Below are 4,985 nucleotides of genomic sequence, written 5' to 3' on the forward strand. Positions count from 1 at the left end.
GGAGTTCTCCCAGAATACTCATGCAATTGATGTGATTCTAAAGCCATCTGAAAGCAAGAGTCTAGTTTTCATGGTGGGGCTGCCAGAGAAGAAGCTCCAAGGAATCGGGCTGGAGAATGAGGAAAAGATAGAAGGGTCGAGCTGTCGGGTAAGCTGGGCCAGTCTTGATGTTTTGATGATTTCGGCCAAACCACGAGGAGTTCTAAGCTAATATGGGTAAGATTCCTGAGACATTTTAGAGAATATTTGTAGAAGGAAGTATCTCTAGATAAAGCCTATAACTATGAGTAATCTGAGCTTTAAGTTGAATCTAGATTTTAGGGTTCAAAAGGGAGCCCAAGGTGACAAAGGGACTTCTAGAGAAAAAAGGTTCCTAAACGATCAAGGTGAGTGACTAAAATATTTAAAATGTTTTGAGAAACCATGTGCTAAAGAAAGATCTTTCAGATAAAGACATGTTTTCTAAGTTTTATTAAAGAAAGTTCTAGTTTTACTTAAAACTCGATACTGAAGAACATTTAAGAAGATATCCGAGTAGCTCGATACTGAAGGACACAGTTGAGAAGGTATCTGAGCAAAAGTACCCAAGTGTGGGGTAGTTCTTCTAATAAAAATCAGTTTTCTAATCACTCACTAGGCTTTATAGCTCATGCTTTCCAAATATTTTTCCTTTTCCCAGGTAGCAAAAGGTGATGAGTTCCAGGGTGCTGCTAAGGTCAAGGTCTGCCACGTGCCATAGTTACACTTTCGGAGGGTTTTACGGTTGTTGTTGTAAATTTTGTTGTTAAGTCTTTGAGTTGTATAAACATTACATTGTTGTAATAAAATGGGACTACTTAATCAGTTGGTTGTTGAATTTATTCATTGGTATTAGAGGTATTTCCACAAGAGGTATTAGGCAGTAAGTGTCAACAAAAGGATTGATAAATGCTGTAGTCACACTCTTTCCCGGGCTCGGAGGGTGGTCTAGGGTGGGATGTGACACTTATGCAGTCCAAAATCTATTATTTTATTTTATTTTTTTCTTTTCCCTCAATGTGAACATTTATGCATGCATGCAGTAATAATCCCCCTTTTTAGTTGTCTTAAGAGGTCGGGTTGTTACAATAAACATCTCATCTTCTCTGAAAATAATGTCTCTACTCACAATACTTCGATTAGAACTAAAGTCCTAAAGCTTGAAGCCTTTAATTCCTTCAGGATACCCTATAAACATGCATTTTAGGGCCCTAGGTTCAAGTTTACTTTGCCTCACATGTACATATGCTGTGCACCCAAAGGCTTTTAGGTTTGATAAGTCTGGAGGTACACTTATCCACATTTCTCCATGTGTTTTCATGTCAATGGAAGTACAGGGCTTCTGTTAATGGCACAGGTGATTGTTGCAAGAGCTTTTGTCACACCCCGCCCCAGACTACCCTCTGAGCCTGAGGAAGGGCATGAATGCAGCAGTTATCAACCCTTTCGTTGATACTTACTGCCTAATAACTCTTGCAGAAATAACTCTGATACCAATGTACAAATTGAACAATCAACTGATTAAGTAGGCCCATTTTATTTTACAACAATGTAACGTTTATACAACTCAAAGACTTAACAACAAAGTTTACAACAACAACCGTAAAACCCTCCGGAAGTGTAACTATGGCATGTGGCAGACCTTGACCTTAGCAGCACCCTAGAACTCCTCACCTTTCGCTATCTGGGGGGGAGGGGGGGTAAAACATAAAACATGGAAAACATGAGCTATAAAGCCCAGTGAGTGGCGCCTTTAGATAAACAAATAACGTTGTTGAAAGAAATATACTTTTGGGAAAGCAATGCATAGTCAACAAGAACATTACCACAAGTTCAATATTATTTTCCAGCCAAACTGCTGAACAATCCCCAGCTCGACCGCTGGTTAAAACAATTAATCCCCAGCTTGACCACTGGTTATCACATAATAAAAACATCCCCAGTACTTTCACACGTATACTAAGACAACAACAATTCATGTAGAAACTTTCCCTGTACCCTATTATCCCGCCAATGTGCACATCGACTATTTTTCTGCTAGCTATGCTTAGGTAACTTGACTATATTTCCTGCTGGTCGTCACCCACTATCATTTCCCACTGACCGAAGCTGACTATATTTTCCCGCCAAGTACCCTTTTCAAGTATGCTAACTATGTATACCGGGTACAATTTCAGTTCCCAAAACAAACATACAAGCAATATCTCAACAAGCATAGTAATCAGATAAATATATATCCCTGATCATGCTAATTTATCATTATCCCCTATATATATTTACCTATTATATCAACAATACAACACACAATAACCACTCACCTTGGTTGGTTAGGAACTTTCCTTTCCGAAGTTCCTTAGATTTCCTTGGTTTCCCTTTTTGAACCCTAAATTCTAGATTCAAATATCAGCTTAGATTACTCATAGTTCCAGACCTTATTTTACGATACTTCCTTCTGCAAAAATGTTCTAAAATGTCTCAGGAAGCTTACCATAAAATCTTAGCTCAGAACTTCTCGTGGTTTAGCCGGAATCTTCAAAAAATCAATATCGACCCTTCTATTTTTTCCTCATTCTCCATCCCGATTCCTTAGAGCTTCTTCTTCGGTAGCCCCACCATGAAAGCTAGACTCTTTTAGCTTTCAGATGGCTTTGGAACCACTTCAAACGCAGGAGTATTCTAGGAGAACTCCTCGTTCCAAGTTGATGCTACTTCCTATCTTTTCTGCCCGACAGAATCTCCCCTCTTGGAACTTCTTGACCAACGCATGGTCTTCTCCCAATTAGTCCTCACACACTCTTCTTTATGTCCTTTGAAGAGAAATTGAGTTCTCATCTGAAGTCCTTGGCCCTATTTATAGGCGTCCAAGATTGCTCCATGGCCAACACCTCCTACTTGGCCGCATGACCAAGTGTCTCTTCCTTACACTATCAATGCAATACTGCATCAGCACAACCCAAAGTGTCATCTTCTCCTTTCACCAATGCATAAGCTTCCAATCTGATGCAACCACCTCAAATTCTTAAGGCTTAAGGCTTCCTCCCAAGAAGACACATGGTTTGATGACGTTTTCTATGTGATCCCATCCTTTATATGCGTCCAACTCTTGCATGTTCAATGCGTAGTCCATACTCAACGCATAACCTATAATTAACGCATAGCAAGACAACCCACTATCATCACAATCCAACTTAGTCATCGCAAGAGCCAACCATCACTAACGCATATGGTGGCCGCTCATCCTTGACGCATGGCTCACTAGGTATAACCGCAAGGCTTTCTTAGCATGGGCGCATGGCGCTTGACATAGGTGCTAGCCGCTCGATGCATGAGCGTGCTGCATAGGCGCTGGCCATCGCTTGCAAGCTTGCTCGGCCGCATGGGTGTGCTTGGCCGCATGGGTGCTTGGCAAGGTGCTCAACGGATGGCAACGGTGTTCGATGCATGGCTGCTTGACAGAGAACTTCGATGCATAGGCATGGTCGTTCGACAGGGCGCTTGCTGCATAGGTTGGCCGCTTAACACTTTGGGCAAGGGCACTTGGCTGGCCGCTCGATGCATTGGGCAACGGCGCTCGGCTCATGGCATCGACGCATAGGCATGGCCGTTCAGCAGGCTCGGCAGTACTCGATGCATGGGCTGGGTGCATCGACGCATGCCTGGGTAGTTTGGCCGAGGCTGCTCAACGCATGCCGCATGCCTTGCCCGTGTCCTCACCTACCCTTGTGCCATCCAACCCTTCAACGCATCACTTCCATTTTCCTTCCTTCAGCCGCATGCCATCCACCAAAAATCCTTCCAACGCATCAACACAACCTCTTCCAACGCATTGGTCCCTTCCAACGCATCCACACAATATTCTATACTTAGCCAAATTTCCAAATTTTCCCTTTGCCCAAGTAATCTTTCCAAGATCTTATGGCCAATGCATAGTAATGCCTAGTCCAACACTTAGTCAATTTTTCATCAATTTAAGCTTAATTCAAAGCTACTCAAGGAAAATCTATTCAACACCTAGAAATTTCCTTCACTTCAACATAGGATTTAACATTTACTTAGTTAATTTCCTTAACCACTTACTTAAGTAGGAATAATGGAAATCCGGGTTTCACAGCTTTTTCCCAGAACACTTCCTTGAGGTTAGCATCTGAGACTATGCACCTAACCCTTTCCATAAGAGTTCTGTTCATCCTTTCAGCTACCTCATTTTGTTGGGGTGTATAGGTAACTGTTGTTTGTCTGATTATACCATGCACATTACAAAAATTAGTGAACATATTATTCATAAACTCAAGGCCATTATTTGTTCTCAGAATTTTTACTCTTTTTTTAGTTTGATTTTCAACTTTTGCAACCCATTCTTTAAATTTGCCAAAGGCTTGATTTTTCGATTTTAGCATAAAGGTGAAGGATCTCTTACCGAAGAGTTCCATGAGTGCGTTCGGATCACTCCGATCTCACAGTGATCGAAATACAACAATATATATTCAAACGCATAGTTATGCAAATAAATCTTAATTAATGGCATGCTATGAACAAGATATAAGAAGGGAGAAAGTGTCATACCAGTTGAAGACAATCTTCAATCTTCGAAACTCAACGCAGCGGAACCCTCCACCCTATCAACCAACGCCCAACAGCAGCATCGACTATAACAGCACGAACAACTACAAACTCACGACCGCAACGGGGACGACACCACCAGAAAAGAGCCCCAGGTATTCTCGGAGTGAGAACCCAAAGCATGGTCTTTGGTGAATTTGGTAGAGGAAGGGGCACGAATCGTGTAGGCGATAAGCAAGTGGGAGGGAAAAAGACGCTATGATGCGTTATTTTATGACGTGGAATTATGGATGAAATGCAATGATGGAGTTGCATTGAGCAGTTTTCTCAGTGGAATCCAAGTGTAAATCCCACTGAGTTTCCTGGTAAGTCCAGGGTCAAACTCAGGGACTTGGGAAAATGGTATG

The sequence above is a fragment of the Benincasa hispida genome, unplaced genomic scaffold (genome assembly GCF_009727055.1).
Source record: "Benincasa hispida cultivar B227 unplaced genomic scaffold, ASM972705v1 Contig316, whole genome shotgun sequence".
Lineage (NCBI taxonomy): Eukaryota > Viridiplantae > Streptophyta > Magnoliopsida > Cucurbitales > Cucurbitaceae > Benincasa > Benincasa hispida.